Raw genomic sequence first — 10,741 nt, forward strand, 5'->3', positions numbered from 1 at the left:
CATGCTGCTGTTCTTAGGAAAGAATGAGTGTCTCCTCCACTCTCTCCCCTCTGTCCTTCCTCTCTCTCCGCCTCAGGTGTCCTGTTACAGCAGAACAAAACAGACCAAGACACCTTGTCAAATTTTAAAATGAGTGCCTTGGTAACAATTAGAAAAAGAAAGACCAACCAGCATGTTTGGGGTACTTTTTATTTGAGCATTTTTAATATTGCAGAAAAGAACTTCACTTAATATCTAATTACATATATGGGCTACTTCAGTATAGGAAAAAAATCTTTTAAGTAACCAGAAGCCCAGCAGTAGCCATATTGTAATAGAAACTTTGCCAACTCCTTGCCATTGAGAGGAATAAATTTTAAGTAATCATATCCCTTGTAGAGACTAAGAAAATTCTGAAGAAATTTGTTGGGCACATTGTTTTATACTCTGAGGTACTATAGATTTTGAAGTGACCACAAGTTTTCTATAGAGCAGATGGGTGGTGTCAGAGTCTCTATAAAGGAAATATGTAGTATTCTATAAAAGAAGTGTGTGTTTATGTGTATGCAGCTGCATATTAACCCTGCAGAATTTAGAGGCAGAAAGTAAAAGTGCTTCTGAGATTTAAAAAGACATTTAGGCCCATAGGATAAAATTTAGTCTGATTTCTGATTAATTTGTTTACCGGCCATGGTAGTGCATGCCTGTAATCCCAGCACTCAGGAGGCTGAGGCAGGAGGATCATTGTGAGTTCAAGGCCAGCCTGGGCTACACAGTGAAACCCTGTCTCACAAAAAATAAACATTTTTTTTGTTCAACAGACGAGCTTGATTAGGAAAGTAGGAAGTGTGCTGGGGTTGTAGCTCAGTGGTAGTGCTTGCCTAGCTTGCATGAGACCCTGGATTCCAACCCCAGCACCAAAAACAACAACCATATTTGCCTGTCAAGGTCCCAACGATGATTTTAAAAATATTAAGGAGCTGTGCCTATAACTACGAAGATATATTTGAAAATTGAAGTAACTGAGAAGCGTGGAATTGATACAAAGACTCAGAGAATGGAACAGAATAGCGATAGAGACCTGGACAAAGACCCAGCCTTTTAAGGTGGCCTGGATAACCTGCCCCTGCCCCTGGGTCCTTTCTCTTGCTGTGTTCTCCTTATGTTCCAGAAGATTGACTGTACAGACTGCATCAACCTGGCTCCCTCATCCTGTGGGGCTTCCAGTAGGATTCAGCCAGAGGGAGCATCAGCAGGAGACCACAGCATGGACCACTGGTTTATGAGAGTGGCCACCTATTGAACAACTGCTGAAGGACCCACAGGACAAAACAGGAGGCATGCCTGCCAGACACCCTTCACTTCGGAGGGACCTCACTGATTTAATGCCCAGTCGGCTTCTCTGCCCAGCCTTCCGGGAGCTGGCTCTGTGAGACCATGGAAATGGCCATGGCAGCAAGGATGGAGTCTGCATTTGATCAGCAGCATGGACTTCCTCCATGAGGCTGACCTGGCTGCTGCCACTGCTAAAGGAGCCAGTGCTAAGCACCAGAAGGTACCATTCTCAGGAGGGGCTCTGATCATACCATAAAGCTGGGCATCTTAGTTTCTAAGTCAGGCAAGGCTGTGTTTTGGTACTTAAAGGGTTCCTTAAATGACAAGAAGAATCTTTTATCAACCAAGAGCAAGGGCAGAACTATCCTCAACAAATAAATGTAAAGAGGCAAAAATAAAGTTGTTTTATTGTATGTCATGAGTTATTCATAAATCTCACACATAGCTCTTATTATTAGGTTTTTGTGGAGCAGATGCAATAAGATATAAAAACATACCTGGGTGTGGTGGTGCATGCGTGTAATCCCAGCACTCGGGCTGAGGCAGGAGGATCACTGTGAATTCCAAGCCAGCCTGAGCACCCTTAACTACATAGTGGAGACCCTGTCTCAACAACAAAAAAGATAAAAGCATGTCCGGAAACAAACTCCAGGTTGAGGATAGTGGTGACCTCTGGCAAGGGAGGGAAAGGCAAGGGGTCAGAAAGAGGAGTACACAGGTCCTAGAAGAGCTTTGTAACATTGTCTTTTGCTTGCTTCTTTTTTTTTCAGTGCCATGCTGGGGGTGGAACCCAGGACCTTGTGTATGGTAGGTAGGCAAGCACTCTACCACTGAGCCTCATCCCCTAAGTTTGTAATGTTAAGTGGCTTTTCATTTTCCATACTTCTTCAAATGCCTAGAAAACATTACAACAAAACAATAACTTGTATGTGTCCATGTGGCTGGCCCTGTCCTAACCATCCTACACACAGTTGCAGTGTGCAGTACAGCAATGGGCTGTGACCGTCCGCAGTGACCACACTCCTGGGGTGTCACTCAGGCCCCTCTTCAGTCCCACTCCTCTGCAGCCTGTTTGCCTCAATCTCCTTAGTTATCAACAGATGCTACCCTCTGAGCTCAGCAAGTTCTAATTATAGGAAAAAGGAAAATATGGAAGAGTACTGTAACTTTTCCTTGCTTAGCAGTATGTAAGTAGACCTCTAAAATAAATGAATTGAACTTCCAGCCTAGAAACAGCACAAAGCCAAGGGTAAAGTTTAGAGTTGAATTTCTCAGGCTGAAGATGAAGCAAAGAGAGGGTGGCTAGAAAACTTAGGGTCTCCCTTTCAATAGGGAAATGTCCAAAGCAATTTCAGCCTTCACAGAACTCCAGGAGTAAGGTCCAAATCATAAGGGTTCTAACAAGTTGGAATGACAGCTGTTCACAGCAGTAACTGCTATAACAGGCCAAATGGCCCAGGGATTTAGCTCAGTGGTTCTGCTGCCTGCCTCGCAAGCGCAAGGTCCTGAGTTTGATCCCTAGTACCAAAAAAAAAAAAAAAAAACCTAACAATTTCATGGTCAGATTTCAGTATTTTCATAACTGAGTTAAAAATTACAACTGAAAAATGTAATAATTTCCATCACTGGGATAGTGGAAGTATAACCTTATCTATCCTGAGCTAATAGTAAAATGCCCTGAAAATGTATGTGATATAGAGCATAATCGTTCTGTGCTTTCTGATAAATAGGGGATGGATGTAATTAAGATGTTTACTTTTCACTAGTGACAGGCTGTACACAGTGGTGTTTGGTACTAGGAATTGGACACAGGACCTTGTGCTTTTTATCAAAGATGCCATGAGGGCCGGGGATTTAGCTCAGTGGCACTACACCTGCCTGGCAAGCACAAGCTCCTGAGTTCTATCCCCAGTACCAAAAAAAAAAAAAAAGATGTCCATGAATTTCTTAATGGTCAGGTCATATTTCTATTTGACTCTTACCCAGAATATCATTAGGGAAATGATTTTACTAAACCTTCTAATTGCTGTGTTGGCCACAGTGTTTCAGAGATAGATTTAATTTTTTAAAAGAAAATCAAGGTGACCCCAAGAAAATGCCACCTTCCCCAAAGGAGGTAGAAGAAGATAGCAATGAGGAGGAAATGTCAGAAGTTGACAGCAGTGGAGAGGAGGTTGTCATCCCTCAGAAAAAAGCAAGAAGGATACCACAACTCAAGCAAAAAAAATAGTACTTTCCCCAACCAAAAAGGTTGCAGTTGCTGCACCTGGCAAGAAAGCAGCTGTCTGGGATGGGGATTTAGCTCAGTGGTGCTGCCGCCTGCCTCAAAAGTGCAAGGTCCCAAGTTTGATCCCTGGTACCAAAAAAAAAGCAACTGTCACCCTAGGCAAAAGGGCACTGGCAGCCACACCAGCCAAAATGACAGTGACCCACCAAGGCAATCGCACCACTTGGCAAGAGGGGAGCCATATTGGGCAAAGCAATGGTAGCAGCTCCTGGTAAGAAGGGCACTGTTGCCCTAGCAAAGAGGACAAAGAACAGCAAAAATGCCAAAGAAGACAGTGAGGAGGAAGAAGATGAGGAATTTGAGGCAAAAGTGGTGCTCCCCCTGCCTCAAAGGACAAGGACAGTGATGAGAAGGAAGACAACGATGATGATGAAGAGGGAGAAAACTCTGAAGAAGCTGTGGAAACGAACCAACCAATGGAAAGAAGGCTCTAAAAGCCAAGAATGTGGCTGAGGAGGAGGATGAAGATGATGAGGACAAGAAAGAGGTGGAAGAACCTGTCAAGAAGTACCTGGAAAATGAAAGAAGGAAATGACCAAACAGAAGGCAGCTCCTGGAGTCAAGAAATAGAAAGTGGAAGGCACAGAACAAACTACAGCATTCAATCTCTTTGTTGGATATCTGAATTCTAACAAATCTCCTGAATTAAAAACTGGTATCAATAGTTTTTGCTAAAAATGATCTCATTACTATGGATGTCAGAATTGATACAAATTGGAAGTTTGGCTATGTAGACTGAATCTGCTGAAAACCTGGAAAAGGTCTTGGAACTCACAGGTTTAAACGTTTTTGGCAGTGAAATTAAACTAGAGAAACCCAAAGAAAAGACAGCAAGAAAGATTTAGTTGCAAGGACACTTTTGGCCAAAAATCTCCCTTCCAAAGTCACTCAAGATGAATTAAAAGAAATGTTTGAAGATACCACAGTGATCAGAGTAGTCATCAAGGACGGGAAGGTATATTGCTTAGATTGAATTTAAGATGGAAGCCGATGGAGTGAAAACCTTTGAAGAAAAGCAGAGAACAGAGATAGATGGGCGATCTGTTCCCCTCTGCTGCATTAGGAGAAAGATCAAAATCATGACTACAGAAGTGGACAGAACAGCAGCTGGAGTGCTCAAATCAAAAATTCCAGTTTTTTGTTGTTTGTTTATTTAATATGGGGATCGAACTCGGGTCCTTGTGCTTGCTCAGCAGGTGGTGAAACCACTGAGCTAAATCCCTGGGCCCAAAACTCCAGTTTTAAGCAACCTCTCCTACAGCGCAACAGAAGAAACTCTTCAGGAAGTATTTGAGAAGGCAACTTTTATCAAAGTGCTCCAGAACCAAAATAGCAGACCTAAAGAATACACATTTTTAGAATTTGCTTCATTTGAAGATGCTAAAGAAGCCTTACACTCCTGTAATAAAAGGGAAATTGAGGGCAGAACTATCAGACTGGGGCCGTAGAAGCCCAAGGGATCACTCAGTACAAAAAGCCAGCTGTCCAAAACAATGTTTGTCAAGGGTCTGTCTGAGGAAACCACCAGAGACCTTAAAGGAATCATTTGATGGCTCTATTTGAGCAAGGATAGTCACTGACTGGAAAACCAGCTCCTCCAAGGTGTTTGGTTTTGTAGACTTCACCAGTGAGGAAGATACCAAGGCTGCCAAGGAGGCTATGGAGGATGGTGAAATTGATAGAAACAAAGTCCTCTTGGACTGCCATGTGTAATGGCGCATGCCTGTAATCCCAGCACTCGGGAGACAGGCAGAAGAACCGAGGCCAGCTTGGGTGACATAATTCAAGGTCTGCCTGAACAACAAAGTGAAACCCTGTCTCAAAAAAAAAAAGTTACCTTGGTCTGGGCCAAGCCTAAGCATGAAGGTGGCTTCAGGGGCCCAGGAGGTGGCAGAGGCAGCCAAGGCAGATTTGGAGGCAGAGGACTGGGAGGCTCTGGAATTCAAGGAGGCTTCTGAAGTGGCAGGGAATGAGAAAAAAACCAAAAGCCACAAAGAAAGAAGACCAACTTTGAATAGTCCCTTCTGTCCTTGTCTTTGCCTGTTCTGTTGGAAAGAAAGGACTCAGGTTTTACTCTGTCACCTGTTCGATGACAGGGCCTTCTGAGGATATTTCAAGACTGCACCCTGTGTTCTACTTGGAAAGTGAGATGACATTTCAGGAGAGATATACTGTGTTGGTTTTGACTGGAGATTTATAAACTTTTTAGAGATGAGTCATAGAGTTAGCTCTTACCTCTAAGTATTGAGTTTATATTGTTTCGTCCCAGTACAAAACCATTTTTTCCTACACATAGTTTTTAAGGTGTGTGTTGGGGGTTTATAAAGAAAAGAAGAACATTTTACGATTTTTGCTTCAGTGATTTTAGGACAAATTAAAAATCCTAAACTCTGTAAAAAAGAAAAGAAAAATTCATGGTCATTGTATATTCTGCAGTGAGTAAATAGCAGGAGTTTTTGTTTTGAGAGGAGCTAAATCTGGAGAGAAGAAAGGATTAGGAATATCAAAAATAGCCCAGTGCCAGGATTTAGCTCAGTGGTTCCGGCACCTGCCTCGAAACCAGAAGGTCCCAAGTCCGATCCCCAGTACCAAAGAAAAAAAAAATAGCTGAGATTTTACATTTGTGAGGAAGACACAAACCTGACCCTTTTTTCTGAATTTCAGCATCTTACTCACACATGTAGGTATTAGGTTTTACCACTGGCCAGAAATATATTTACACATTCACCAGCCAATGCCTCTCCTTATGAAGCTAAAAGGAGACATTCAAAGGAGACTTACTGCCACCCATAAACATACAAGACATGATATTCCTACCCTTAGTGCAAATCTTCATTTGAAAAAACGGGAATAAAACTGCTCAAGCAACAACTCCCTAAACTTAATGCTTCAGTAGTAAGACCACAAGTATGATGGAATTCTGAGGAAGGAAACCGTGAGAAACAGCTGTTGAACACACAGGGAAAGGTGGTGGTGATTTGAAAAGAATAATGATGATATTACAACACCATCTTCCTCCAGAAAACTTACCAGGACTGTACACAGACATTATGTACTGTCATATACCCTTGGTTACTTTAAAAATTAGTTTCTTTCTTATGAATAAATGTTTCTGTAGCTATTGTGATGGTTGATTGATTGTGTCAACACCCAACTAAATTGGCTCAGCATAGTCCTGGGTGTCGAAGACCCACCCTAGGGAGGATTGTCTCCAGATGGTATAAAAGGGAAATGAAGAAGGAAGGATTGCTTCTGTTTTCTTCAGAGGAGCTCCAGTCTTCACCTTCACCTTGTGTCTCCTGGCTTCCAGTGAAGACTCTTCAGCCTCCAGCACTGACCCTTCAGCCTTCCATCCCAGACCTCTTGGCCTCCTGATATGGACTCCCACAGGACATTGCAGTGAGCTCCAGGCCTTGGGCTGGATCCTTCAGATCTCCAGTGTGCAGACAGAACCTCTTCACTCTTCCATGTCCAATTCTGTGGGCAGCCATTGTAAGCCCATCTGTAAATTCTTATATATTTGCATATCTTGTATTAAATGTTTTCTCCAGTAAGCACTGACTGACTGATGCAGCTATCAACAAATATTTTAGCTGTTCCTATTTGTTGTATCTGCAACAGATATTGTGAAGGAAAATGAATTAAGTTTAAGACTTCTAAAGTGGAACCAGGAGATTGTGACCATGTTGTACCTTCCCCCTGCTAAAGGTTAAACTACACAATGTCCCAATAGACTTGGATAAACTGAAGTCAGTATCCTGATTCACTGACCAATCAGAATGAGTTTTCAATTTGAAATTTCTGCCCAGCCAATGAACTGCCTCCAAAAACAAATTTTTGTGGGACTCTTCATTAAGAACCTGCCACAGGGCCGGGGATTTAGCTCAGTGGTTTCACCTCCTGCTGTGCAAGCGCAAAGACTGGAGTTTGATCCCTGATACCAAAAAAAAAACAAACAAAAAACCTGTCTTACCCTTGCCTTACAGGACATTATTCAGGACTGCCCTGATTGAGTGTACCAAATTGCAATTCTGTCACCAAACACAAAGGTTCACACATTGGTGAGTGCAAAGCCAATCATCCCAGCCTAAAGATAAAGGAGTGAAGAAAGGGTAATTGTACATGTAAGAAGACCCCTGGGAGAACTCCCAAAGCTGTGTCTTAAATACAGAAGAGAGGATTTTATTAAGGAAACCTGTATATTGATAACATTATAATGAACATAGGTTACTCTGGGTCACCTAGAAGAATGACTCAGCATAACCTGGCTATTTTCAGCTAGTTCCTTGTGTCTTTCTCTAAAGGGACTTATTCTATGAAATAAAATCTTTAAGAGATCTTAGCAGTCACTTAAAAAGAGAGCAGGTTCCCCCATCCCATGCAAGCATAGGTGCTTGCCCCTAAAAGCCTTACCTCGAAACTAATACTTCAAACCCTGTGTGCATCTTTTCTTTTAAGTTAATACTCTTAATGTCTTCATTAAGAAATATCTTGAAATGGCATTAACAACACTTTCTTTTGTATTAGATTATATTTTTTGTGTCCTCTTCACATTTAACCAATAACTTTTCTCTTGCTCTGCTTTTACCTTCATATCTCTAAATTTTTATTAGCATGTTCATCTTAGTCTTTCAATCCTCAAAGCTTGACTACAAATTCTGCCCTGCAGATACATTTATCATCATCTGACCTCCTCCTCCTGTTATCATAACTCTTGTAATTCTTTTTACATGATCATTTTAATGAACAGCATTCCATTTTATGATATTGTCTAGATAACTTGATAGAGTCTACATCAACCAGATATTCCTGATTTTCCTCAGTCTATATTCTGTAACATAAGGCATGTTCTCTCACCTTCCTAAGCTTTAGAGCACATGACAGTTTCACCATGTTTGTCTTCTTCCGCTTTTTTAATGTGTCTTTAATACTCTTTTCTTCTTCCTCCTCTTCTTCTTTTCCTCCTCCTCCTTATCCTCCTCTTCCCTCTTCCTCTTCTTCTCCCCCCCACCTTCATCTTCTCCTTCTGTTTCTTGTAGGGAACAAGGAAAAGGGACATTACTAGAACCTCTGCAGTAAGTCCTAGTCTTCTGTGAGCCATGACAGCACAAGGTGAATTAATTAATATATAGACAGAAATGAGACTTAGAGAAGAAGCTGGGCTTTGGACCTGATCAATGCTGCTCTGGACAGCAAAGACTAAAGACCTCAAGCTTGCTACACCTTTATTTGGTATATCGGGAGTAACAATGTAACAGATGACTCATAGGGCAGAAGCTGTGATAATCCTAGAACAATGAGGAACTATGCAGATGAAGATTTTGTTCCTCCCCAGGATGTCTTCAGCTGGTGTGATCCTGCCCTGGAGCATCACAGCATCACCGGACCATTGAGGTTTTAGCAGTGACCAGAGGTGAAAATGAAGTTATGTCATAACATGCCATAGCTGGCCTGTAGGCAGGAAAACTAGGCCTAATCATAATTTAATTGTGAAAGTTTTCCCCAAAGTTATGTAGAATTGCTCCCGACAATTTCAGTACTGGGGATTGAACACTGAGCTAAATCCCTACCCCCTTTTTTACATTGAGACAGAATCTCACTAAATTGCCCAGGTGAGACTTGAGATTTTGATCCTACCTAAGCCTCCTGTAATGCTGTGATTATGGATGTGGGCCAGCACATCCTGTGTAATATTCCTTCACATACTGGAAACATTCTTCTGCAAATGTATCTTCTAAATTATTTTTGTCTGAAGAATGTCAGCTGAAATCAAAGATCTTAGACATGAAAGTGATATAGGGTATATGATATGTGAACCTTTAAATAATCTAAATAAGGGAAATATAACTCCCACTTGTTAGATATCTGAAATGCCAACCTCATGTTCTCAAGAAATGAAGAATGAATTCTAGGAACAATGGAGGTTAAGAGTAGGAATATTTGAGGGAAAGACAGCTCCTGCCTGAGACAGGAGGGAACACCCAGAAAATGGGTTGTCTGTTGACCCTGCTTCTCAAGGGTGTTTTAAGCAAAGCCACGAGGTGAGGCAAGTTCAAGGTAGAACACAACTATAGTCAACTAATGAGTTGGGACACAACTAGGGTGAACCAATAAGATTACAACAAGTATAGTTGCTTAAGTAATATTAATCAAATGGGGATCAAATGGGAAAGCAAGTCATGAATCAAATGTATGTGGAATGAACAAGGTTTTTCCAGGAAGGAATGGGCTAGGAAGAGTTTGGTCTGCACCCAAGGTGACTGATACCTATTTAGAATATCAGTCACTGCTATTCATCCCTAGGACAAGTATGTGCATGTAGTAGCTCCTCTTTTTTGAATCCTGCCCTTTAGTAAACGTGCTTCAGTTGTTTTCTGTATTGGCTCCTTTGAGGGCCTGGCCCTGTCTGCCTATAATATATCCAACTAATTTAGCTGTCTACAATAAAAGGAGTCTCCCAAATTTCTCAATCTATCCTTCTATCTTCAGGTAAACACATTTTATTCTTACTTAATAAACAATGCCCAGAGAAGTGACTTGTTTAAGGTCATACCTGTAATAAATAATGATTCCTGCTCCTTAGCAGAGTGGGAGGGACTAGGTAGCAGGCAGTAGGTCCCAGAGAAGGGATAGTTTTGTGTGAAAATGTTATCTGTGCTTGAACTCTAATCTGTAACACTTAAGGAATGTTAATAAAGTCATTGGAAATGTTTGTGGTAATAAAAATTAGGGAAGAATGGAGCTGTGCTCCAACACCAGGGTTCAGTCATCTAACACTGCACAATAAACCACTCCAAGACTTAGGTCAGTAAAACAACCTTTGCTTTGCTCACAAGCAGGCAGTTGGGCTCCAACAGCTAATCTCTGCTCCCCTCATGGTTAAGTGGAATGGTTTAGTTTGAAAGGCAGAATCATCTGAAGCCTCACTCAATCCAGACATCTGAAGGATGAGGCTTCAGGCTCCCAGGCTATGGCTCTCTCTGGGTAACCATTCTACATGAGCTCCCCAGCAAGGCAGCTGCAAGGAAACCAGTCTTCCTACATTAGCTTAGGCTCCCAAGGGATGCAGCTCTTGGAAAAGAGCCAGGTGGAAGCCACAGCTTGTCAGGACTTAGTCCCAGAAGCCATGCAGCATTGTTG

The 10,741-nt window shown here is 41.9% G+C and overlaps 1 pseudogene; it reads left to right on the top strand.

Annotated features, from left to right (window-relative positions):
- Nucleotides 1-3,346: 3,346 nt before the first annotated feature.
- LOC101715268 (nucleolin-like) lies at nt 3,347-5,718 on the top strand (annotated as a pseudogene).
- The last annotated feature ends 5,023 nt before the right edge of the window (nt 5,719-10,741 follow it).

The sequence above is a fragment of the Heterocephalus glaber genome, unplaced genomic scaffold, assembly GCF_053883595.1.
Source record: "Heterocephalus glaber isolate CG9 unplaced genomic scaffold, H.glaber_assembly_v1.0 deba00001461, whole genome shotgun sequence".
NCBI lineage: Eukaryota > Metazoa > Chordata > Mammalia > Rodentia > Bathyergidae > Heterocephalus > Heterocephalus glaber.